Source organism: Polypterus senegalus, chromosome 1, assembly GCF_016835505.1.
Source record: "Polypterus senegalus isolate Bchr_013 chromosome 1, ASM1683550v1, whole genome shotgun sequence".
In the NCBI taxonomy this organism is placed as follows: domain Eukaryota; kingdom Metazoa; phylum Chordata; class Cladistia; order Polypteriformes; family Polypteridae; genus Polypterus; species Polypterus senegalus.
Genome location: NC_053154.1, coordinates 50,067,880 through 50,095,710, shown reverse-complemented (window position 1 = coordinate 50,095,710; position 27,831 = coordinate 50,067,880). Strand labels below are relative to the sequence as shown.

The 27,831-nt window shown below is 35.0% G+C and overlaps 1 protein-coding gene across 3 annotated transcripts in view; it reads left to right on the top strand.

Moving 5' to 3' along the window:
- Positions 1-27,831, top strand: part of shank2b (SH3 and multiple ankyrin repeat domains 2b) — a 1,055,424-nt gene that overhangs the window by 142,122 nt on the left and 885,471 nt on the right. For all 3 annotated transcript variants that reach the window (XM_039749058.1, XM_039749068.1, XM_039749076.1), the window contains exon 2: positions 2,508-2,572. The gene's annotated coding sequence lies outside the window, so the exon portion shown is untranslated. The remainder of the gene's footprint in view (positions 1-2,507; positions 2,573-27,831) is intronic.

Here is a 27,831-nt window from a genome sequence, read left to right as displayed (position 1 = left end):
CTGGATTTTTAAAAAATTCTTTTATTATTTTATTGCAAGATTTAATATTTGATTTTCATTTACTTTTAAAATCATGGATGAAGCTGTAATATACTTAGAGATTACATTTTCGTTTGCCTAGATATAGCAGGTCTAGACACCTAAATAAGATGGTATAGATGTGTTATGACAAGGTACAACATGAAATAAAATGAGAAATGACAGTGTCATGCCATAAAATTTTCATTTTTTGTTCATACATGATTGTTGTAAAAGGTTTGAAAGTGTTTCATTTATTATTATTTCTTCTTCTTTATCTTCATCTTTTCCTACCTCTATGTGGGGTTGATGTATTTCACCCACATTCTCCATACAGCTTAGTCCTGCACCTCCTCCCCTGCCAGATCATTTTTCTTCAACTCTTCTTTTACTTTATCCAACCACCTCCACTTAATGTTGACCAATGTAATAAATCTTTTAATTATTGTTTTCTTTTTTATACGGGAATAGTTGATATTAGACAACTACAGCCTACTAACTATTATATAACCTTCTCTCCTATCTTTCTGTAATTAATTTTAATTTTAATGTTGACATTTTAAACACAAAGGCAGCCATACTGTAGGTGATTTATTTTTATAGTAAAGCACTGACAGTAAAGATTAATTTAGGATCACATATATAATTTCTCTTTGCTGTTTTATAAATGTATTTTAGAAACAAATGTAATTTTAACTTGTTAATTCTTTGCAGTTAAACATATCTAGAGGCTGTATAATGGAAAACGTTATTGAAACTCAGTTCTAATGATACTGTAAATGATCATCAAGGTTCGTAAATGGTGTAGTACTTAACCACATTTATTTGTATGTTTTGTCTTATTTGGAGTTTTTATACATGGTGATTTTATTCTTGGCCTTAGTGTTTACTTTCATTTTTATTTTTAGGGTGTTATTTTTCATTATTTTATTTATTTACTTGATACCATTTTGGACCATGTGTTGTTAAGTTGCTGTGGCGACAACTAATAATGACATCTATCTTGTACTATAAGTATGCCGACGTGTGGCAGGTTCAATATTCTCAGGTGGATACACTGTACACCTTATAGTCTTATTGATTGTTAGCTTTATTTTCAAGTATGGCTAGTGTTCTTGTTTTTGCTTTGATTTTGATCCTGTCCTTAGTATTAGGGTGTTGTACTGTGTTAGCCATTATGAATGTAGTGAGAAGTCAAGTAAAATGACACCTTTTATTGGCTAACTCATTAAGATTACAGTACATGCCCCTACAGGGTTAATTTGATATGTTTCAAGTCAAAGTTATTTCTTCAAAGTAATTTTATATTTTAATTTGCCACTCAAAATTGTACTCTACAGTGAAGTGTTCTTCATAGATTTTGAAAACCTGTTCTGTGCTTATAGCTTACAATGTAACTGAAGGTACACTAGTCCATAGGTAGATTTAAAAGCCATAAAATGTGGGTGAATAATCATGTAAGATTTTCTGAAATCTTTATTGCTGTAAAATTGCTGTGAAATAGAAGGCCCACGTGGCAGTCCAGCAGAATTTTTTGAAATGCTTTTTTACATGTTTTGGGAATGTCCCATTCTCAGATCATACTGGAATAAAATATTTTCCTTTTTAGCAGACATTCATGGCTTCACAGTACTCCCTAATCAATGAGTCATGAACTGATCAATAAACACTGTGTTGTGATATTTGTTGGGGCATTCCTTCTTCTTTTGCTCAGTTGGAAGAAGTCTATCCCACCTGCCTTAAAACAACAAAGAAAAAATGTACATGAAGAGGAACAGTTTCCAAGCCTTCCAAAGTCTTTTTAACCTTAAACTTGGTGAAGTGTATAGAAAATACATGTCACTTTTACCTTTGTCTAAAAAACCATTCTGCTCATTTTCTACTCTAAATACTTTTTTAGCACATGTCTGTATATATTTTGCTCCATATCAGTTGAATGAATGATTGAACACTGGCCACTACTGAAATTATCATCAGTTTTGTTTAAAACACTTTGGCACACATTTATGGAAATACTTTAGAACAGTAGTTGCCTCAGGCTATTTTTTAGGTGGGTTGCTAAGCACTGTTGAAAACTTTCTTATAGAAATGCCATGACATGCTTATATTCAACATTAAATGCAGACTTGCAGATTATGAGTAATTCCTAATGGAAACTTCTGTGTGAACACATGTTTTGCCAGCTATATGAAATGTTATGCTTACATCTTTTTGAGTGTGTTCTGAGTTTTAGTGAATTGATCTTTTTTTTTTTTTACAACATTCACATCCCTGTATCTTCTATTATTTATAAATGAGTACATGTAATTCAGTTTATTGTAGCAATATTTAGCTTTTTAATTTTTTAGAGATATATTCTGTATTAATACTGTAATATAAATTCTAATTGCTTCTGGCTGCAATATTTAATAAAATCTTTGTTATTTTTATATAAATGTATAATAATTTGTGGACTGCTCTTTGATACCAGCTATCTTTCCATTTTCTAGATCCTGTCCTGCTCTTTAATGAGTGTCACAAATGCCAAATCTGTCTAGTAAGCAATGGACAAAAGGTAGGATTATGGTTTATTTTACTCTGTTGCATAGGTTACATACTGTAATAGGTTAAAATTAAAATAATTGAAATAAAAGTATGAAAAGTAATATAGAAAGTTGGCTGGTAATGTTTATTTTTACTTTTTCATTTTTTTACATTCTAGTAGGGAAAGCTTGGTGGTAGGATTCGCACTCCAGGCAATGTGTGTTCAGTATTTTTGGTTTATAAGATATAATGTATTAGTCTCTAAAGAAAAGTTAAATAGCCAATACATTATATTAAAATATTAAATAAGACTACAGGGACATGAAAGCCCAGACACACAATTTAATAAAGTTGATATTTTTACAACTAAGCAAAACTTTTTAAATAAAGTTAACAATGAATATTTTGTGATAAAAACCTTAGATTTTATTACTATTTAGGTGTTATCCTGAAGGAACAGTATGTCAAGAGTGTTTTGGAGGTAAAAGAGTGCAGGACAGAGTGATGATTATGCAACTGGAAATTGAAGGTGTGCTGATGAATGTTATTAGTGCATATGCCCCAGTGGCACAGTGGTAGTGCTGCTACCTTGGATTAAGGAGACCAGGGTTCACATCTCATGTACTCCCCGTGTCTTTGTGGGTTTCCTCCAGATGCTGTGCTTTCCTCCCACTGTCCAGAGGCATGCAGGATGGGAGAATTGGTAATGGCAAATTGTTTATGGTGTGGTATAACATGACAATTAAATAATTGATGACACTTGTCAAACTTGATATGTTCTGCAAATTGTGATGACATTGGCAGCAGGTAGAAATTAAAAATTGGACCCTGGTGCTTTGAAGTAGAAGTACTAACCATTTTATCTTTACCCCGTGCCTTATATTTTGAATATAAAGAGTCTTTTACACCTGATTAAACACAATTCTTTTTTTTTCCGTTGCTCTTTTTTGTATTGTTTTTACCTTCCTTTAAAAAAGGTTATAACCTTAATGCCATTGTCTATTGTTGAATTTGTTGTTTTTTTTTTTTTTTTTTTTTTATTTTATTTCAATCCATACAAAGCAATCAAGTTTTACAAAAAAAAATTAGTTAAGAACAGATCGATCCCCACCCTGAGAGAGAGAGCAAGCCAAACAGCGTAAAATTTAAGGCTTGTAAACATACCTAAATTAATAAATTCTCTGTGCTTTATAAACTTATTTTAAAATATTACTGATTAGATCCTGCCATGTTTTGAAAAAAGTCTGTACGGATCCTCTAACTGAGTATTTGATTTTTCCAATTTCAAATAATATAACACATCAGTTTCCCACTGACTTAAAGAGGAGAGTTTGGGTTCTTCCAGTTTATCAGAATCAGTCTGCGTGCCAAAAGTGTAGTGAATGCAATCACAATTTGTTTGTCCTTCTCCACTTTAAGCCCCTCTGGAAGAACCCCAAACACAGCTGTTAATGGGTTAGGAGGGATTGTCAGTCCAAGGCTGTCTGAGAGGTAATTAAAATTTTTGTCCAGAATGATGTTAATTTGGTGCAGGCCCAGAACATGTGACCCAGTGAGGCTGGGGCTTGGTTGCAACGTTCGCAGGTTGGATCATGCCCTGGAAACATTTTGGAGAGTTTTAGTCGAGACAGATGTGCTCGATATATAATTTTGAGTTGTATAATTGTATGCTTTGCATATGGAGCTTGAGTGAATTCTCTGCATTGCTACTTTCCACTCCTTTTCTGATATATTAATTGAGAGATCTTTTCCCAGTGTCCTCTTGGATCTTTGAAAGGAAGGGATTGTAAAATGATTTTATATATTGTAGAGATGGAGTCTAATCCTTGAAATTGAGCAATATTTTTCCAGCGTGGATGAGGGTGCAAGATGAGGAAAATCTGTAAGGTTCTGTTTAACAAAGTTCCTGATTTGAAGATAGTGAAAGAAATGTGTAGCTGGAATGTTAAATTTGGAATGTAATTGTTCATAGGATGCAAAGGCGTTGTCTATATAAAGATCTCTAAGCAAGTTAATTCCAAATTTTTCCAGATATTAAAACTGCATATGTTTGTGAAGGTTGAAAGAGGTGGTTCTCTTGCAGGGTGCCACAGAAGAAGCTTCTCCGTTTTAAAATGCTTTCTACATTGGTTCCAGATTCTAAGTGAGTGGAGCACAATTGGGTTATTAGTGTATTGTCGATAGCGTGTGTTTATTGGAGCACAGAGCAAGGAATACAAAGAAGTACTGCAGGATTTTACTTCTATTGTGGTCCATGCCTGTGTATGTTCTTCTATTTGTGTCCAGGTTCTTATCGCTGTATATTTGCTGCCCAGTAATAAAACTGGAAGTTAGGTAGAGCCATGCCGCCTTCTGCCTTTTGTCTTTGTAGGGTCGCTCTTTTGATGCGTGGATGTTTTGAATTCCAAATAAATGAGGTTATTGTTGAATCTAATTGCTTAAAGAATGATTTATTAATGTATATTGGTATGTTTTGAAATAAAAAAGGAGCTTAGGAAGAATATTCATCTTAACAGTGTTAATTCTTCCAGCTAGTGTGAGATGAAGGGTTGACCATCTATGCAAGTCTTGTTTAATTTTTTCCATGCAGACGACGAAATTTTGTTGATAAAGAGCTTTATGTTTACTTGTGATGTTTACCCCTAGGTATTTAAACTGTTCTGCAATGATAAAAGGTAGGGTGTCTAATCTAATATTATATGCTTGAGAATTCACGGAAAGAGTACACTTTTATTCAGATTAATTCTGAGACCAGAGATCTTTTGAAATTCTGTGAGTGCTGCTAAGACTGCAGGCACAGAATTTTCTGGGTCCGATATATACAGTACCATGTCATCTGCATATAATGAGATTTTCTGTTCCAGTCCTTCTCTGCTAATCCCCTTTATCTGATCAGTATTTCGACAATGGCAATTGCAAACAGCAGCGGTGACAAAGGGGCATCCTTGTCTTGTGCCACGTTCTAGTTTAAAGTAGTCTGAGCAAATGTTATTGATGCAAACTGAAGCTTCTGGGTTAGTATACAGTAATTTAATCCATGCACAAATGTTGGGCCAAACCCAAACTTCTCCAAAATAGTAAAAGGTATTTCCATTCAATCATGTCGAATGCTTTTCTGCATCCAATGATAATAATATTTCTGGGGTGTTTGATTTAGTTGGTGAGTATATTACATTAAACAGGCGTCAAGATTTGAAGATAAGTGTCGGCCCCTAATAAATCCAGTTTGGTCTTGTGATATTACGAGGGAGCACTTTCTCCATCCTTCTAGCTATGATTTTAGAGAGTATTTTAACGTCGTTATTCAGAAGTGAAATTGGTCTGTATGATGCACATTGTAATAAGTCCTTATTTTGTTTTGGAAAGACAGTGATTAGTGCTTGGCGAAAGGTTTGTGGAAGAGATTGGTTATCTCTGGCTTCTGTAAATGTTGCTAATAGGAGGGAGCTAGCTGAGCGGATAATTTCTTGTAAAACTCTGCAGGGTAGCCGTCAGGGCCTGCTGCTTTTCCACCTTGGAGTGACTTTATAGCATCCAGTAATTCTGATAATGACAGAGGTTTATCAAGTTCCTCCACACTAAAAGCGTCAATTTGTGGTATCTGTAATGTATCCAGAAATGCATTAGATTGTATATTGTCTTCTTTAAACTCAGTAGTATATAGGGATTTATAGTAGTCTCTAAAAGTGTACATTATATTTTTGTGTTCGATGATTTTATCTCGGTTAGTGTTAGTGATTACGAGATTGCGTTGCATTCTTGCTTGTGAATTTGTTGAGCTAAAAGCTTATTAGCTTTCTCTCCATGTTCATAATAATGATGTCTGGATTTGTAAATTAGTTGTTCAGTTTCTTTAGTTGTCAAGAGGTTTAATTCTGAATGTAGAGCCTGCCTCCTCTATGTAGAGTCTCGCTTGGTAGTCTGGCATGTTCTTCATCTATTTTATTAATTTCGCTTTTTATCTCTGCTACTTTCTTCGCTCTGGATTTATTTCTGTGGGAAAGATATGAGATAATCTGTCCTCTTAAGAAGGCCTTAAGAGTTTCCCAGAGTATTCCTGCAGAGATCTCAGGGGATGTATTTGTCTCTAGAAAGAATTTGATTTGTTTGGATATAAATTCAGTACAATTCTCGTCAGCTAATAGAAGCAGAGTTGAGGCGCCATCTGCCGGGTGAGTGTATGGGGCTTAGTAATTTCAGCTCCAAGATCATAGGTGCATGGTCTGAAATAACAATAGCATCGTATTTACAAGATTTAATCTTAGGCAAGAAGTTATTATCTATAAAGAAGTAATCAATCCTTGAGTAGCAATGATGTACTGGTGAGTAGAAAGAATATGTTCTTGAATTTGGGTTTAAAACCTCCAGGGATCTGATAAGTTGTGATCAGTTATAAACTTTGTAATTATCTTTGCGGTGTTAGTTGCCTTCCCCTGTGGAGGAAGTCTTATCTAAAAGTGGATTTAGAACACAATTAAAGTCCCCAGCCATTATAAGTTTATGAGTGTTCAGATTGGGAATGGATGCAAATAAATTTTGTATAAATTCCTTATCATCAACATTAGGTGCATAAACATTTATCAAAATCATTTTACAGTTAGATAAGTCTCCCATGACCATCACATATCTCCCTTCAGGATCCAATACTACATCTGATGCTACAAATGGTACTGTTCTATGTATGAGAATTCCCACCCCTCTAGTTTTCTTTGTAAAACTAGAATGGAACATTTGGCCAGTCCAGTCTTTTGCAGCGGAACTGATCCTTGCTTAGTAAGTGGGTTTCCTGTAAAAATACTATTTTAGCATTTAGACCTGTTAGGTGAGAAAGTACTTTCTTTCTCTTTAATTCGTGATTCAGGCCTTTAACATTCCAGCTTACGAAGTTAACTGTCCCATCATGGAGACACTGATTCTGAGTTTTTGATGTCATTTTATAGTCTTAACTGGAAGTGAGATAGTTTAGGTCTTAATTTCCTATTTCCCCAAGAGCTGTTGCCATGCAGCTTATTATTACGTTGATAGTTATAATTATAAAGATTGAGATGATAGATTAGGTATAGATCAAGCCTGCTCTCTTTCTCTCCCCCTCTTAAATCCCCCACCCTCCCTTTTTGCCTCCCCAAGTGAGGCTAAAACCCACTTCACGCAGTCCCAGTCCTCTGACATACCCAGAGACAGAGCAAAGAAGCATGCCCTTGTTTATGCTTCTTGGATTTCTTACTTTGTACTTTTGTTTACAAAAAAATGTTAAAGAATACAGTAAAATACTGTGAACAGTTTAATGTGAGCTTTGATAAAGCATTGTGAAAACAGACAACAAAGTATTCTAAGTTTTTTTATTTTACAGTGCTTTACTGTATCTGTACTGTGTCTGCATAAAATGAAGATTTGCACCTCTTTTATGGGAGGGATAAATAATGTTTTTATCTATATAGCCTAGTGATAACATGTAAAGGAAAACAGTAACATTACCAATACTGAGCACCGAAGTACTACATATCAAACACAATATAATGGTAAGCACTACCAGTCCAGTGGAGCTAGTGTGGTTTTCTATGCTGCAGTCTCCTGGGGAGGCAACCTGAGCTCAAAAGAAGCACAATGCCTTAACAAACCTATCAGGAAAACCTGCTCCATCACAAGGAGAACCCTGGCCACACTGGAAGCTGTTGTGGAAAACATGATGGTGGCAAAACTGGATGCCATCATAAAAAAAACCTCTAGCCCCTTCAGGAATCATTCTCTTAGAGCACTTTTACCCACAGGCTCTCTCCACTACGGTGTGCTAAGAAGCATGCGTTTGCATTTCCCCATTGGATTAATAAAGTTAATCAAATCTAAACACAGTTCTAAATGTAAATATTTGCTTGGTATGGACTAATCAATGCAAGGGCAATGCCCAAGTGCCCAACATAATTTTAAAGCCTGTATAATTGAATTCGTTTTTATAATGTGAAAAGCTACATTTAAGTCAAACAACATAATAATTACAGCAATTCATCCATCAGAAGACATAAGAATGTCAATCACAAAACAAGTACCGTATATTATGTGGATAAGTCGGGACTTATTTCTGGCATTTTATAATGTTGGTCGTATAAGTCGAATGTGAAGTCACGCTAGTGGTCCAAGAGATTAAGATATTTTTTTGTATTGTGCCTACGTGAACACACGGTAATACCCAAACTATCCCGATTTGATGTTTGCATTGTTTTGTGTTTTTTTGTATCTCACACCCTTATTACACCTTCATCATAAGAGCATCCTTTATCTATGATAGAGCATTCAATCAGAAGAAAATATGAAGCTGGTTTTAAATGAAACATCGTTGAAGTAGCAAAAAAAAAAAATGGTAACTGCACTGCTGCAACAAAATTCGATGTGTCTGAGAAACTGATTCGGGATTGGATGAGGCAAGAAGATGTAAAAAAACGTATACGTGAATATATGCGGTAAATGCTTTTTTCTGTACAGTGAACTTGGAGAAAATTGCAATGAACATGATAAAACTGAAGCTGTGATACTACTATATGTTCAAGTACTTTAGAAAGAAGAGGTAACTGTTTGGAGTTCCTAAGCATATTTTGTGTTTTTCATTATTGGTCAGCAAGACAGTTTAGTGCATTAGGCACCGTATTGTGATCTTCTGTCAATATGGAAAATGGGCGCTGCAGGAAAGGTCAGTCAGTCAGTCAACCCACTATATCCTAAAACGGGGTCACAGGGGTCTGCTGGAGCCAATCTCTGCCAGCACAGGGCGCAAGACAGGAACAAATCCCGGGTAGGGCACCAGCCCACCGCAGTGCAGGAAAGGTGTTTGAGTTTTTCAAGCTTATTTGGTATAAGAGACATGTAACTGGTTTCATTTCAGTTTCCTATTCATTTATTAAGTTGTATTTACTAAGTTATTGTCCTGAAAAAGATACAGATTTTGACATTGTTGCAGAAGGTTTCTGAGATGATTTTGAAATCCTGAATTTTATATTACCTATTTTATTATTAAAGGCATTCATAACACCTGTGGTGTTGTTTGTAGGAATTTTGCATTACAGTTTACATTCCTCTTTTGATTATGATTTCTATTTTAATCTTAAAATTTGTAATAATATTTAGTGCATGATAGATAAATAGCTTTTTATATCTTTTAATACTGTCTGGCCAGTCCATTGCTGCTCAGGAGAAATTTGCTTTCACTGTTCTGCATCTATACTATAGTTTTTGGCATTCTAGTTTTAGATTGAGTACACTAGCATTCAACCACAGTTAGTTTCTTCGTGCTCTAATCACTTTTTTGAGTGGAGATGCATTTTAGTCATAATATATTAATATATTAATCACATATGCTGTATATTTTCATGCAGTCTTGCAGCCTAGGTGTCATACTGTTCTATCTTTAGCCTGTGGTTGTATTTGCAGAGGCACAAACAAGTCAAATGTAATTAAGGAGTAGAAAAGTAATTGGATTTTGAATCTCAAAACCAGGAGTGATAATTTGATCAAGTGTATGGTTTTGAGAGTGAATTGGACCTTTAATAATCTGGCAAAGCCCTACTGAGTTCAGTAGGTGTGTAAAGTATTTACTAATTATGTCTATTTCTACATCTAATATCTTCACAATCTCCTTTTTTTCTCAAGGGTAACTCCACTTTGTTTCTTAGCAACTAAGATAATAAAAAGGAAGGCCTATATACTGTAAGTTAGTTGCAGAAAAATTCAATGTATCATTTACAGTTATTGAAAAGTAACCATTACAAGCCTAACTCTGTTATTCTTGCCCATGTAAACCGCAAATGAATATTTGCTTTCTTCATATTTCTCTTTCTTGAATCTTCAAGTGTATTTTTTATGAAAAGTGTAATTCCTCTTTTCAATAGAAAAACATATTTTGCCATTTGCTATATTGGCCATTTTGGTAGAAAATGTTTTGAGCATTTTTGGAAAGATGCATGTTCCTGTTTCTGTACATCTATGGAAAAAAAAATCGTGGACAACTTCCACTTGTTAGTCTTAACAGCTGAGTAGGTTTTGGGTAAAATCATCTAGTCATCTCTGTGTTTTTAAAGATCAATATTTTTAAAGATAACACCAATGAAAGTCACACCACTACTCAGACGTTAACAAAATGTGGCATGTGAATTTTGGACTTGAAAGGAAGGCTTTTAAAAATTCTGAAATCAATCCAAACTTTGAGCTTTAAAACAAGTTTATATATACTGTATATCCAGTCTATCCTCCCAGACCTTGCTCAGGATTATACATGCTTAGAATATGGTATGGTATGGGTTTTATATTGTATATATTTTCAGAAAAAATTACAAATTTATAAAAAATTTAAAAAATATATTGCGATCTTGTAAATTTTTAACTTAACTTTACTTTACACTTGATTAAAAATAAAACAACTTGAAAAATGTTTTTAAAAGTAGATAAATGACTTAATATGTTCATTTACAATTCCTCCAGGGAGGTAAAACATGATTCTAAGTTACATTTTTTTTGTCAGTGTGATTGAGCTATGTCTGGATAAGTCATGGATAACCCCCTTTGACTACTATCCAGAGAAATGCAGTAGAGTTACTATTACCTTCTCAAAATTCATTTAAAATGGGTGAAAGTTTTTGTGCAGCAGTCATTATTATGGTATAAAGTAGTGTTGAGGAAACAAAGTGTGGCACAAGAAGGAATTTGGGACAGAGTAAGTTGATTTGTGATCAGAAAATGACACAAAATTGAGTGTGGAATTGGTAAACAACAAGGTAAAGACTGAGAAATTAAACTATAATCGAAAGTGTTTATTATTCACCACATTTGCATCTATGCCAATTATTCATTCATAGGCTATCCAGCAAAACAGCTAGGAAAAAAGGAGTTGGATTATGCACAGCACAGAAAAAAACTTCTTTTTAGCAAAATATGACCTTCCCATTGCATTTGACCCAATGTCAAGGATTTTAAGATGGAGAGAGCAGCTTATGAGTATCAGCATGCTACATTTTTTATTGTTAAAATGTAAAGATGTTTTTAAAATAAAATTTTTGAGCAGATTAAAGGAGGAAAAACACCAAGACCAGAAGGTAAACGGTACCTAATTGCGAGGGAGACATTGTCATGGAACAGGCAGAAGTTAGAAAACCAGAAGTCAGAGAAGTTGATTGTCAAAACCAAAAATACAGTCACTCATCAAAAATAAAGTAAAAAGTTCAGTAATTAAGAAAACAGATTCAACATGGAAGATCTCTATGACTTAAATATCCAGTATTAGGACATTATGACTGTTGCAGTGCATAATTTCACAAGTCATGTGACTAGCATATATTAACATTGCAGTTTATTAAAAAAAAGCACAGTTATACAGCATGGCCAAACGTACAGAAGACATTCCTAACATAAAAAAGATGATTCTTATATAAAGGATGCTGATGTTGATGTTGATTTATTTTTTTTTTATAATTATGTCTTTCATTTTTCTATTCTTTAATATGTAAAGCACTTTGAGCTACTGTTTGTATGAAAATGTGCTATATAAATAAATGTTGTTGTTGTTGTTGTTGTTGATGCTGAAACAACCATGCAATACTGTCTGTTGTTGACTGTATTCTTGCAATAAGTCAATATGTGACTTAGGTTAAACTTCAGAGCACTTTTTAATTATCAGCCTTTCACAGGATCTCTGCTTTTTTTCTGTGTTCTTGGAACTTTTTACTAGTTACCAGTTTTGGTTACTTTAAACATTAGCTGCAATGTACCATTTGGCGTATCACTGAAAAGTAACTATAAATAGTATAAATAGATTTTAAGGTTACAAATGATCTGCTGCTGTTAACACAAACCAGAGCGCCAGCTTATTACAATTGCCTTTCTGACAAGCTATGAACTTGGGACAAGTCACAGGGAGACTAAAGAGTGTCTGTAAGGTACCTAATGTGTGCAACATCTGAAAATATAAGAGAATTTGCAAAATTAAAAGTTGGCATATTAGATATCCCATAATCAGCTGCTAGCTCTGTGATCCCTAGTGCCAAGACAACTCCGCTTTACCCTTATCAGAGGCAGTTTGTTCAAACATGGAGTGGGTGAAAACGTGAAGTAAGAATAAAAACAATTGAGAAAAAAATTCTGAACTGTCCAGTATAATGCTTGATGGCTTTCAAATGAGATAACTGTTGACTCACTTAGTGAGTCATGGCATATTAAGATACTATTGTATTTTGTATATTATGGTAAGTTCACTTAAACCTGATTTATAGTGGCACAATTTTAATTCTGGATGGATTTTATCTTATGCAAAAAGAGCTGGCCATTATTTTTTAAAACTTTGTGTGTATGGCAAAAAATAAAAAGCAAAATGAAAAGAACAAAATCACATTTATGCAAATCTGCCCTATGCACAGTTCTACACAATTTACAGTTTATAGATCACAACCACTTTATAAAAATGCGTACATGAGTGTGTCTCAAACGCTGCTCTGAAACATCCATATACAGTATGGAGCATGCTATATAGCCTCATACATATGTGATAATGATACAGCAGAACTTCATTGGCTGGTAGAGCAGCTCCCTCCTGAATCTTTGTTACACACTGTATTCAAAGGTATCTGTCAGTACTCTGCAACTGAAAGAGAAAGATCATCTGTTGGTCCAGAAAAGGTGTAAGGCAAGATCGTCTGAGCGGATAGCTGCTATCACCTGGTACATTTAATGATGTGCAGCCCATATGAAACGCTGAGAGTGTAGCCAGTTGCCATACCAATAAACCTGCCACCACGTACAGCACCATTACATTTTTCAAAGCCACTTTGTCTCAAAATAAATGGGTCATGAGTTGCCCCAGGCCACTGAGACACAATGTTTCCCAGTCACATTTTGCATTAATGGAATGTAGTTGCTTAGGATTAACAAAATCTGCTTCATTCTTGCTAGGTGCTCTTATTGCAATTTCAGTGGAGTAAAGTACTGTACTTGGATTACTTTAGGAGAACCAGGCACAGCTGCAAATGTACTTTTTATGTTGGCAAAAACTTTTTTTTTTTTGTTTTGTTATGTACACCCATAGCATATGAAAACTGGATCTAGTTCCTTGCTGGAGGCATAATGGAGTGAAGCTTGGCTGAGACAACAGGTAGCTCAATGAACTGACAAAAAAACTAAATGTTTTGTAGTGAAAAAATGTAGCATTGGTGCTCTAATAAGGGAACTAAAATACAGTCTGAGCATAATATAGGAGTTTGATCATGTTTGATCATGCAACTGCATAGGGAGATAAGTTAAGGTATTTCATCATGTTGATATTACTCTCAGGAGTAAAAATATTTCACCACCATACACTAATGATGAGTCACTCTAAACCCACAGTTATAATATGTGGCAACTTCAACCATGTGACTTTGCCAGGAACACTGACAAACTTCCATAAGTATGTTCTGCTGACTTCATTGTCATATGTATTTGAAAACTAGTTACCAGGGGATAGACGGTAAATCAAGCCAAAAAGTTGAAACTGGGGATTCAGTTTTGCTGTCGTCTGTAAATAGGATTTGCTAATGAAACAAATCAAAGGGTGTAATGCCAAAATTCCTAAATGAAAGCACGTTAACACGAAGAAGGTTTTTCTTTGAAAGATCTGCAAACTCAGATGACAAGATAGTGTGTGCTACTGACCTTTTAAAGCATAGCATTGATTATGGCACATGCCATGCACTACCAATCAACTCTAGGCAACAAACCATAGCATCCGTAAAGTAAATAATTTACTAAATGGAGGCACCCATGACAAACAATCATGGTATTGTAGTAAAATAAATAACATTTTTAAACAGCATTCAAACAATTTTGTACTTTGTGAAAATAAGTTCTCTTTGTCAAAACATTCAAAGTAAGCAAAATGAATATAGAAAGGATACAAAAAATATGAGAAGTGCATGTGTCATGTTTATCTCTTAGACACAACAAGCTAGACTTGCTTTATTCAAATGTTAAAGATGCCTGTAAATGTAAACCTGTGGCACCAATGGCATATTTGACAACAGTCTGATCCATGTTACTTCCACGTACAACTCCATTATTAGATTACAAAAATTACTACCAGGATAGTGAGACTAAAATGGCTCTGAATGACTGCTTCCAAAGGATAGGCTGAAAAAATGATGTGTGAATCACATGTGGACAATATTGAGGGTCACTGCATCACTGATTACATCACGCTCTGGTCTAGTAAAGAGCCAAAATATTTCCTGAATTATAAGAACAGAGCTTTCATTTCTGGTAACAAAGACCTACTGAAGTCTGTGCAAGCACAGAGAGTTCTGATGAAAAAACTGAGGGGAAGGAAGCTTACAGAGCTAAAATAGAAAACAAAGTAATTCCGAATAACATACTGAGCACAATTGCTCTATTCAAGCAAGCCAGGACTTAGATGTTGGATGGAAAAGTGCTCTATTGCTCTGAACTGATGTGGACAAAGCTAACGATCTTAACCAATTTTTTAAATAGATTTTTACTTCCTATTGCCACCTTCTTCCAACGGCTATTCTCTGTTATAGCACCGACTCTCTAAGTATTTCACTCTTTCCTCTTTAACTGGTATGGCCAATGATGAGTCCATTATTGACCATTAGTGTGGGTTGTCTATATTCGGCTGATCAAGTGAGGAGAAGCCATGGGAATAGTCACAGTTAGTCCTCGAGAACTTAATGCCTGATATGAGCAACTTTGTGGTATCTTCTACTATTTGTTCAGTCTGTCACTAAGTCTCCAAAAAGTGTCGCTGCTGTTGAAAACATCCTGTATTGTTCTAGTTCCAAACAAGTTATGTCATCTTTAGTAGTTTGTCAGTTTAAACACTGAAGAGCTTTTTATGGTGTCTTTAAAATTCAAGACTTTTCTACATTCTGTCATTTGCAAAGTATTTGTGTGAGAGAAACATTCAGGATCCAGCCTTACATTCACAGTCAAAGTATGTTTGAAATCTTAAAATAACAGTGAAAATGTTGTCTGTTATATAAACAAACACAAAACCAGTAACATCAACATAGTGAGTGTGAACTGGCAGATATGATAGCTGATTATTTTACGAATGGCCACAATAACAACCATGAGCAGGTTGTGTAAGACTTTATAATGACATAACTTAAGTTATAAGGGAGATATTTTAAAAATTCCAAGAGAAATCTGTTAAATTATATATATATACTTAGTCAAAAGTGTAATTTTTAACAGTTTAGGGTTTCTGCAGGCTGCTCAGCTTTACTTCTTTTATAATTTTATAGGTTCGTCATTTTTAAAAACTCAGAGTGAAAACAGAAGTCAAGTTACTGACCACTGTTATATTTTGTGGAAACCTGAGTCACTATTATGAATGCTTTAACAAGCTACATCCGATATAAGTAACATAATTTAACACATTGCCATATCAAATATAGCATAGTTGCCTATAAAGCTGTAAATAGTCATCTCAAGCAACAAAAAGGCAATGTGTATTTTGAGATAAGAACACAAAACATTCTAATGCTAGGTTTTAATAATATAACAAATTGAAAGTCACCAACTTGAACTCCTTGTATGAACTGTAGTTACCTCTTTACTGTTTTTTTGCTAGATTTGATGTGCTTCTTCCTTTAGTTTCTGTTGATCAGAGGTGCTATTTAGTATAGGTTCTTATCTGTGATAAAGTTAAATGTAATCTGTGTAAAATACACTTATGTTGTGTGTTTAATTTTGGCAGATTTTTTTTGTGTCATCATTAAAAACAAAACAGTAATAGAAAGCAATGCAGTGCACTGAATGCACTGATATGTAATGATTTTGTTTTACTTTTAGTTAAAAAATGTTCAGTGTTTGATCTAATGGACCTGAATTAAACTGCAACACATCTTCCTATTGCATTTCAAATTATCCCAGATATCGTGTACCATATTAAAAAGCAATGACTCATTTCATGGATTTATTTTTTGTTAAACCAATGCATGAAATGAATATGCATTGCAGACTCAGTGTATTGAATACCATTTTGGCATTGCTAATCCTCCATGGTTCACAGATATTTCAGAATCAACAATGTTCCTCAGCATCTGCCTCGAAGGCAAAGCATTTCTAGGCATGGCTTGTACTTTTTTTTCTGGTGATTGTTACAATTTGTGCTTCTTCAGTTATAGTATTACCAGCGGTTAAGCCATTTTTACATGTAGGTTGTCCTCATGTCTTTCTCGTGTGTTAGTGGGCCTTCTCAGGAGTCACTGAACAGAAGCAAAGCACCTGGCCCTCAGCATCTGACTGGTTACTCAAAAAACCTTAGACTTCCACTAGGACAATATATATGAAACAAAATATAGTTTTCCAAATGCCTGCCTGATTACTCAGATAAGTTACATGATTATAAGAGGAATAAAGTTCACCACTAGAGCATCATAGACCTAGTTAAGTAGAAAGGACATGGAGGATTATGGGATGAAAAAGAAAAAAGGTAGTGTCATCATTAAATCGAATTCTCTGCTCCGTAAGACATATTATGAGACTCAGGAAACAATAAGAAAGTCTATAGACTAAGCTCTCCTTATGACTGGAGACCTGGCTTTCCTGAAGACAGATGTCAGTTGACTGAAGTTGAGAAGTATGTGATCTCTTTGAAGTTCAAAGCTTAGGTTGGTATATTTCCTATCTTACAGTGAGACAGCCTGCCTGTCATTATAATTTTGAAACTGGTGTATATATTTTAAATGACGGGAAAAAAAAGCTTACGCAGTTTAGAGAGGGTTGTTAGCCATAAACTTTTAATAAAAATAATCAAGTGTCTGCAATTTCTGATTCTATGGGAGTATTATTTCTATGAGAGTTACAATCAAGATCAGCTAATTTTGCTGTCACAGTCTTAATTTTGAGATAAAGGTTTTGTTTTTTGTTGGGCTGTGTTTCTGTTTTCCAGTTTGTCAAACACCATGGTAATTTTCAACTGGTCCTTTCTGATACCAGCAATATACTATACAGTAGTTTTTGTGCCTAGGTGAAAAAATAGGCTTCCCAAAGGCACACATTGGGCTTTCTTTGGTAAAAAGATCGTTTTAATCAGTAGGTACAGAAGGATTTGTAATCAGGATGTCGAGAATATATTATGAAGACAACTTGAAATGCTAACCAGAATTCCTAAATATACAAGACCAGACTACAAATAATTTGGGTCTGTAACATAGAAGTTGTCAAGATAATTGTCAAAGATTAGGTCACTATCCAAAAGCTTGGGAAACCTGGAGAAACAAGCTGCCATTTTACATAGGAAGAGGGTTGTGATGTCAAACAATGACAACTTTTTTCATGTAATTGCAACAGCCAGCATTGCCATAAACAACTGGGATAAAATGGTGATAAAATGAAATCACTTAAATATTGTGAAAATAAAACAGTTAAAATTGTATAATAGAACTTCATTTCTATCAATCTGTCACTACTAAAAGAAGTCTGCTTTTATGTAAAATCAGTTTTACTGAAATTCAAACTAGTATTTCAAATTAGTACTTCTACTGTACCATCACGCATGTTTAAGCAATGAATGGTATCAAATAAATAAATATGCATTTAAAAGCATTGTGTTGAGGTTAACAACTTGGCAAGAGTAGAAAGAGAAGCTGCAGCAAAGATTTTAAGGAGAGCAAATGCAACTGATGTGGAATTGCCAAATTAATGTGAAAGTAAAAAAGCAGCATGTTCATTGCAACATGCAAATTTAATGATCAGTGATCAAATGTATTGTCTCATAAGAGGCTGTGTATTCTAGACTCTTGGGTAAAGAGGTGTTGAGCTGTCAATTGATGTCCACTTGGTTAGGATCTACCACAGGTGAATGGATAGATGGACTTTGAAAATCCAAATGGTTACTGATGATTTGTTGTCATGACTAATGAATGCCTCTGTTCGGGGTATATTTAACTCTCACATGTGGGAAAACTTATCCCCTCAGCTTGAAAGGTACTGGAGCAGAGCCTGTATGAACCATGTTCAAGACCTCAGGACTTGAAGAACCTGCAAGGACCTGTGTCCAGAAGGTTTGTTGTGACACTTATGAACCATTGGTGGAGTGAAATGGTAAAGGACACTGTCAAAATTCAAGAGAGACCCTTCTAATGCTAGAAAGGGCAAAAAGGGAGAAGCTATATCAATGGCCAAAACAAAAACCTTTGTGTGGGTGCATTTTGGAGAATCTATGGAGAGTGACTTTGTGATGGCTTCAAAAAGGTTCTGGCAAACTTTTAGATGGAAGTATATGGGGTATGTCACCTGGCTGTTGTCAACAAGAATGTGGAATTTCTAATCCCAACTGGCAATATTTTTTGAAAGGTGAAAGGAGCACTCTGAGAAACTCTTGATTACAGTGGACATACCAGCCTTTTAGGAACCAGTGCCCGAGGCATTGGATAGCGATGGGCCCATTTCTGTGATGATTAGAATACTCTGTACAGTCAAGATGTGGATGTAGATGAGACCTGACTAGAAATACAGAAAGACCTGTATACTGTGAGATGTTTTGGCAATCGTGACCCTTCAGTGTTGTGGTGAAGATGGAGGCAGTGCTTTGGAATTGGCAGACTAAAGTGGTGCTCCTCGTTTTTTAAAAAAGGAGAGCATATACAGGGCCAGGGCACATATACAGATTTGCACATAAATGCCTTTCATTTTTTTTAATTGGCTTATAACCCATATAGCTGCTGCTAAAAAAAGCACTATAACACATTATTTTAAAGTCTTGTGTTTGTTTCAATACTTAATAAAAGATGATGATAGAACTTTATTTGTCCCCAGTACATTATACAGTGGACCCTGGACTTACGAACTCAATTCGTTCGCGAGGGCTGGTTGTAACTCAAGTTGGTTGTAAGTCAAGCCTATTTTTCCCATAAGAAATAATGGATATACCCATAATGCTCTCTGAACCTCCCACAGCAACACTTACTTAACCTTTTCATAATAAAAAAGGGTTGTATAATGCACATAATTTACCAAAAGCACCAATAATTTTTCTAATGTACTAACCAAAAAGTTATAAAAAGTGCCTAACCTACCAGAAACAACAATTTCATACTGTACTCACCATTTAATTTGACATCTTTGGGCTGCAGGAAGGGAGGAGGAGGAGGAGAATGAAACGGAAGGTGGTTATTGTTTAGAAGGAACCTCCTTATGCAAATCTTTTATTTGTAAAATTGTCGAGCTGGTGGATTTCGACATGCTGTACATATTAGCGAGATCGGTCATGAACGCCACTCTTATATTTCCGCACAATTTCCTTCTTCGTTTCGATTGTGATCGCTGTTTCTCAAGTTAATAATGACAGAAGTCGAGCACTCAGTTCAAAGCTGACCGTGTTGTGAACTGCTGTAATAATACACTCCAAGGCAAGCCAGTGCTGACTCAGCCTGATGACATCATCATGTGCCGCGCCAGCCCGCTAGCTAACATCCCTTAACAATCGCTTTCTTTACCTTCGTTACCTTCTCTTCCTTCCTTAGCAATTATGCGTCTTGCTTGCCATGGTCTTAGTGAATCATATATATAGATAAATCACTGCACTGACCGAAATTACGTCCACAAACACATGTATCTGGGCTCCGACTGACTCTTACGAATGCTCTCAGCTGTTTGTTTACAATCGCACAAGCAGACACACGTGACCGCATTCGGGTCATAACGCAAGATGTTGGTCGTAAATCAAAACAAAAATTTTGGTTGTAAATCAAGTTGTTCGCATGTCAGGCCGGTCGTATGTCAAGGGTCGACTATAATTTAAACTTTGCACATATGTAATATAAACTTTTTGCTCATTTGTGCAGAAAATGTACTGTATTTCTCTGCATTGTGTTAATACTTGTTTTATAAAAAAAAACAAAGTATTTAGAATTTTCATTTAGTCACTTTGTAAATTTACATTTATTAAAAAGAAGACTGTTGTGCATCAGTGGTTACCTAATGAATAAAGCCATTAATCTTTCTTTATTTTTCCTCAGCCTCTTGATTTGAGAGGAATACTCGCATAATGTTCACTCATTCAAAATTAATTGGAGGTTGCACATATATTATTCTTTACCACTGTGGAACTCCAATCCTACAAATGTTGAGGACAATTGTACTGTTATCAGCCAGTAAACTGCAGCAGCATTTTCATATGCTAATATAATTAAAGTTTCCTGCTTCCCCTTCCAGTTTATATCTTGAGGCGTTATTGTTAACAGAACAAAGCCTAGAATCACACTGTATTGAGTACACTTCATGCTTTAGTATAGGATTATGTTATTTAATTTGTTAGATATTACAAGTGTTTTTTCCCTAAAATCCTTAATTACTTGCAACATTTTTAAGATTTGTCACATAAATAGTGTTATAACAGTGCTAAATAATGCATCAAAAAACATCATTTTATGTTTGATTTTCTGGCTGAAAGGCAGGGTAAAGGCATCTAGTGCTTCTTGATCCTGATGGCTATTCTCTTCATATTTGTGTATTTAACCCTTTGTTTTTTTACTGATTATGTTTTTCTAGTTAATCTTATATTCTTTCTCTCTGTGCTTAGAACTGTGATTATACAAGCAAATTTTCTTTTCTTGGTGTAGAAAGGTGTTTAAAAGTTTTCTGTCTTCTCTTTGTATGTACAGTGGGTTTAGAAAGTATTCTGACCACTTCACTTTCTGCATACATTATTGTGTTGTAAGTTCTGTTTTAAATGGATGTGTTTGCTACTATTGTCCTTCAGTATACACTCATCAGTCCATTCTATCCATCCATTATCCAACCCGCTATATCCTAACTACAGAGTCAACGGGGTCTGCTGGAGCCAGTCCATAATCACAAAATGAAAGCATGCTTTAAGAAATGTTTGCGTTATATAGGAATTTATACCCTTTTCTGTGGTGGTCAGGTGTGTCCTATTTGCTTTATTTATCCTTAAGAGGTGTCTGCAACCTGATTACCGTCTACCTGGGGCAAATTGTTTCAAAATGTCCATACCTGTTTATTTAATGTCCCATAATTCACACTGCATATCAAGAGAAAAACTAAGCCACGAAGTCCAAGGGACTCTTTTTCAGTTAGGGCAAGGGTATGAAACTGTTTCTAAAGCACTGAGTATTCCCAAGAACACAGTGGCATCAGTAATTGTGAAATGTATGACATTTTGAACCACCAGGATTCTTATTAGAGTTGTCCATTCCACCCAACTAAGTAACAAGGAAAGAAGGAGGTGACCAAGCACCCAATGGTCAATCTAACAACAACAACATTTATTTATATAGCACATTTTCATACAAACAGTAGCTCAAAGTGCTTTACATATTAAAGAATAGAAAAATGAAAGACACAATTATAAAACAAAATAAATCAACATTAACATCGAATAAGAGTAAGGTTCAATGGCCAGGGGGGACAGAAAAAACAAAAAAACTCCAGACGGCTGGAGAAAAAATAAAATCTGTAGGGATTCCAGACCATGAGACCGCCCAGTCCCCTCTGGGCATTCTACCTAATATAAATGAAACAGTCCTCTTTGGATTTAGGATTCTCACGGAAGGGCTTGATGATGATGATGGTCATGTAGACTTCTGCCTTTTAATCCGTCCATCATTGTTTGAGCATCATGAAGCTTTGAGTAGTTGGTGGTGGCGCAGGCCACCACCACAAAAACCGGAAAAGAAACAGAAAGAGAGTAGGGGTCAGTAGCGATTTTAGAGCCACCATGAATAGTTATTTTGAGGAGATTGAACATATAGAGTATCAGGATTAAGTTAAATTACGATTAAAATGAAGTTATAAAAAGGCCATGTTAAAGTAATGTGTTTTCAGCAGTTGTTTAAAGTGCTCTACTGTATCAGCCTGGCGAATTCCTATTGGCAGGCTATTCCAGATTTTAGGTGCATAGCAGCAGAAGGCCGCCTCACCACTTCTTTTAAGTTTTGTTCTTGGAATTCTAAGGAGACACTCATTTGAGGATCTGAGGTTACGATTTGGAATATAAGGTGTCAGACATTCCGATATATAAGATGGTGCGAGATTATTTAAGGCTTTATAAACCATAAGCAGAATTTTAAAGTCAATTCTGAATGACACAGGTAACCAGTGTAGTGACATTAAAACTGGAGAAATGTGTTCGGATTTTCTTTTCCTAGTTAGGATTCTAGCAACTGCATTCTGCACTAGTTGCAAACGATTTATATCTTTTTTGGGTAGTCCTGAGAGGAGTGCGTTACAGTAATCTAGTCGACTGAAAACAAACGCGTGAACTAATTTCTCAGCATCTTTCAGTGATATAAGCGGTCTAACTTTACTTATGTTTCTTAAGTGAAAAAATGCTGTCCTAATGATCTGATTAATATGTGATTTAAAATTCAGATTACAGTCAACAATCACCCCTAAGCTTTTTACCTCCGTCTTGACTTTTAATCCTATTGTATCCAGTTTATTTCTAATAGCCTCATTGTATCCATTATTGCTGATCACTAAAATTTCAGTTTCAGTTTTCTCTTTATTTAACTTGAGAAAATTACTATTCATCCATTCTGAGATACTAGTCAGACATTCTGTTAGTGAATCAATAGAATCAGGGTCATCAGGAGCTATTGATAAAACAAATTCAGAACTCCTCTGCTGAGATGGGAGATCTTGCAGAAAGACAACCATCCCAGCAGCAGTCCATCAACCAGGAATTTATGGCAGAGTGACTGGAAAAGAGGCATTTCTGATTGTGAAGCATATGACAGTTAAAAGGACTCAAAGAGCATAAGCAAAATGTCAACTCACTTCACAGATTTAGGTTTATTTTAGTGGGGATCCCTAACTAGATGGTACAACTTTTGGGGAGCCTTAAATTTTAATGCTAATCTTCTAATTTATTCTTTCTTGGAGATCTTTATCTTTGAACTATCTTATTGCTTTTCTTTCTACTAATTTTTTAATTATCTTCTTTTTCAAGCTCTGTAAAATAAATGTAGTTCATTTTTTGTCATCTCTGACCGAATCTTTGACAGCTGTGATCCCGGCCTTTATCTTATTTTAGTCTCTTTGAATTGTTAATATGTGTGATCCTATATATCAAATTGTTTTGACTGTCTGTCCTGCTTTGATGTATTTTTTTAGTTACTCCCTTTTTCCTTTGGCTCATTTCTGTCAACTTTTGATTCTGTTCTGTTTGATAATAACCATGCATATACCGCTTATTATGTTAAACTTTTTTTGCATACCTTCTTTAGAACCTTCATCACTTACACATTAACAAACTTCATCTTAAGCTGTAGTCCACTTCCTATCCTTATCATTCTCCATCAACTCCTACAGTCATTAGCATGTTTGAGTCCGGGAATCTGCTTTCATTCTTCTTTTAAGTTTTATGTCTTTTTTTTTGTCAATAGACGTGCCATTTCTGGAAAAGGAGTTCAGTGTGTCATGCTGGCATGCCCACTGCCCCAACATTTTCATTATGATGGATGACTGTTCCAGAGGCAGATAGAAAAGATGCTTAGAGACTGGAACAACTCAAAAGAAAAAAAAATTGATATCAGGGAGAGAAAGGAACAAGAAGGACCAATCAAAATTGGTTTTCTGCTGCATTGTACACCTTTTGTCGCTGAAACACAAATTAGGGCTTTTTATAGATTTAAAATTACACAAGCTTCTAAACCTCAAATTCAGATCTGTCCTGTTTTTGTCCTCAGTGCCTTCAGTGCTTTAAGATGACAAACAACTACAGTTTATAAATGGGTAATGTATGGATGTTTCCTAGACATTTCTTTAATTAACAGTCCCCCTAGCCAATCATTGAAGGTGACCACCACAGACATGTCCATACTAATATATATTGTTATAATAAAAACTAAGAACTCTCTCTTCCCTTCTATTGTCCTTCTTAACTTGTTTCCAGCACAGACTCACAGGCCCCTTCAATGTAATTTAAATCATATAATAGATAAGGTAGCAAGCTTTACAGCAGAGTGGGCTTTTCCTGTAAAATCTGGATTACAAGTGAAAACATTTTTTTGTTTTTCAAAAGTACTTGGCAAAGTTGAAAATGTTTTTAGTAATTTTTGGCTTATACACACTTTAAAGGTATTTTGGGGTCAGGACTTGAATCTGCAGGTGCTGGAACATATCCTGGATGGGAGGCCATTCTTAACCTACTCCAGAAGGAATGCCAGATGGAGGTGCAGGCAAGAGAGGCCCTTGAGCTTTTCAAGAAATATTAATAAAATGGAAGGAAAGTATTTTACATTTCCTACCCTGGCAGCAGGAGACTGCTAATGATTCCTCTGCAGAGATGTTTTGACTCTTTTCTTATAAACAGGCCAGTTTCCTGGCAGGGATATCTAAGGTCTCCGGGGGGAGCTCTGGGCAGACAATCTCAAGGGGTTTATAGAGTTATGCTAGGCCCAAAAGAGCTTCAGATGGAGTTTCAGGGATCATACTTAAAAGAGACCATTTCTGCAGTAAGCTTAGCATTGGGTGGAAAGTGAATGAGAGTTCGCCTGCCAGCAGGAGGAAGAAGAGAGGTCAAAGAAGGAAGGAAAGTATTAGGTATGGACAGGGGGATTTGTGAAATGTCATTTTGTTTTGCCTTTGTGAGTCATTTTTTTTGTATTTTTTCCTGCAAAGTCCATACTACACATATTAAGAATGTTGCAGTGTGAATATACAGTATATGCACTTAGATTTGATTACTATTTATTTACTTTACTGTTTATCTCAACAGTAGGAATTCATCATTTTTACCATTTTGTTAACCCACTGTTATAGAGGATCTTATAGAGAAGTCTGAGTCTATCACAGCAGAGTTGAGTGTAATGTTGGACTCAACCATTAACAACATGTCCATTCTCGCCCTCAGCTCACTCAGACCCCCTAACATACTGTATTTCTTTAGCAGTGTGAAGAAACTGAAGTTCATTCAGAAAACTCTTGGGAATCTAGGAAAACTATAGACTGTAGTAAACTAATAGTAAATCCTAGATAGCAGTTAACCATTCCAGGAGTTGAACCCATCCCTAAAGGTGCGAGGCAGCAGAGGTAACAACTAGAATACTGTAATACTGTGCCATTCACACATGACATTTTTGATATTATTTTTATTATTATTTTTTTAATGTTTGGCTGTATTTTGTTTGTCATGTGAATATAGTGTAATTCTGAACTGCTTCTTGGCAGTGACTGCCATGTAAGAATGTGAAAGCAAGAAACCAGACATTATGCTATAAGTGGCTGATGGCAGTCTTAGTAACTGATGTTCACAAACACTGGTGCTATTGTTTATTTTAACTCTAGCTTACGAACTATACATTTGACTTTTTGTTTTGTCGTTGTGGTTTTAGCAGTGTAAAAATTTGTTTGACAGTGTTTGTGGCATTGTGGAACAGAGAGTGCAACACAGTTAGCAAAAATATGTATTGTTGGTAAACTCAAAGTAGAGCTTCTTCAATGATCACTTTATGGGGTGCTGGCTTTGACCAAGTAAGGCAAATAAATCATCTCAACCTTAGAACAATTGAGTATTGATCATCTGTGTGTGGTGTTTCTTTGAGTAGGATGCTTTTTTTAAAACACCCATTAATGTGGCGATTTATTTCTCTTGAAACTTTGGAAAGAGAAAAAACATAGATTAGTGGTTATGGTTTGGTAAAAAATAAAAAAAAATTCTGCAGGAAATTCCTTATTTAAAAAACAGATGCATTTTGGAAAATCATACAGCTATCCCAAAACAGGTATCTTACCAGATCAAAACATAGTTGATGAGCTCAGGTATACTATGTCATTTTTTTTTTTAAATAACATAACTTTCACGCAAGACAAATTTAAAATTGCCCATTAGCTTAGCATGCATGTGTTTGGGATTTGGTAATTAAACTAATTTTTTCTGAGAAAAAAAGTCACACAGACATTGGGACATCATGTAAACTTCTCACAGACTGCAACCAGGAAAGGGATTCAATTCCAGGATTCTGAATTTGTGAGACAGCAGTATTAACTAGTGCAGCACCTCCTATGGTCACATAATGTATAGTATGTTCTTAGTTTACTGTGTATAAGCCTGTCACGATAAACACTGAAGAAAAAAACCTTCTCTCCCTTTGGAATAATCAAGGACATTAAGTCCATCACAGTTTTTCAATCTCTGTTTACCTGTCTGCTGAAAAATAAATAACATTTAAAAGGTGCCCAAAGGCCTGCTTTCCTACACACTACTTGGTAACTTATTGCATGTATTTATGATTCTGTGAAAAACATCTTTTTAAAATTCACTCTTGCCCAGTTTCTTTTTTCCTGTACTCTTACTGACGATTTAATTGTAGAGTAGTAGTTGGGATCCACCATAATAACTCAAGATTGTGAATCCTTGTTTTATTTTACATAATAATCTCCATTTGCTCTGATATATTTATAGGTTAGATCACCCCAAAAAAAAAAAATCAAGAAAAATAGATTTCACAAATTCAGGCAAATAATGTTAGCTTTGCTTGTCAAAAAACATATGTGAGAATCATGTTGATTACAGATAGTGATTAACATTCATCCCTTTGCAAAACATTTATTTTCAATGCTTTATGTTTAAAGTTTCAGCAAAATTGAATTAAAATGTACTTTTTCCACTTGTTTAATGTGGAATTGAATTAATTTAAAATGAGCTCTAAAGACTGATATTATAACATGAGGAGATTTCTGTTTTGAGATTCCTTAGCTGTAGTAACTCAATTTTCAACTTTTTTATATATTTTTACACTATGTTTTTTGTGTGATTTTTTTTTTTTTTTTCTGTTGACATTTTAAAATCAGGATTAATATATTTTTATGGAAAGGCCTTTCTGGTGTATGGAAGCGATAACTACCTACAATGTTATCGTCCTAAAGTTTGTTTTGACTTGCAAAATTCTAAATGATTAAGGTGTGCCTACAGCTGCAGTTTCAATAATCTTAGTGACATAATACACCTTAAGAGAAGTCTTTTCTGTTCAGTAAACATTATGGGAAAAATAATTTTTGCACTCTCCATAAAATATTTACTTTCTATTGCATTTGTTATGTTAAATTCCATTGATACAATTTTTATTTAATTTCAGTCCAATTGAGGTGGTGTATTAATTAAAGTGTACATTAAACTGAAACTCTCTAGCCTTCATACAAGTTAGAAGGGCACAGATCCTTCTTCTTTTGCTATTTGATTCCATTAACTCTTCAGACCTCCTGTGTCTTTAGATGTATCCTAGGAGAAAGAAAGAACCTATATACCAGTGGCATAAACCTAAGTTTCCATATAAAGTGTGCATACTTCTC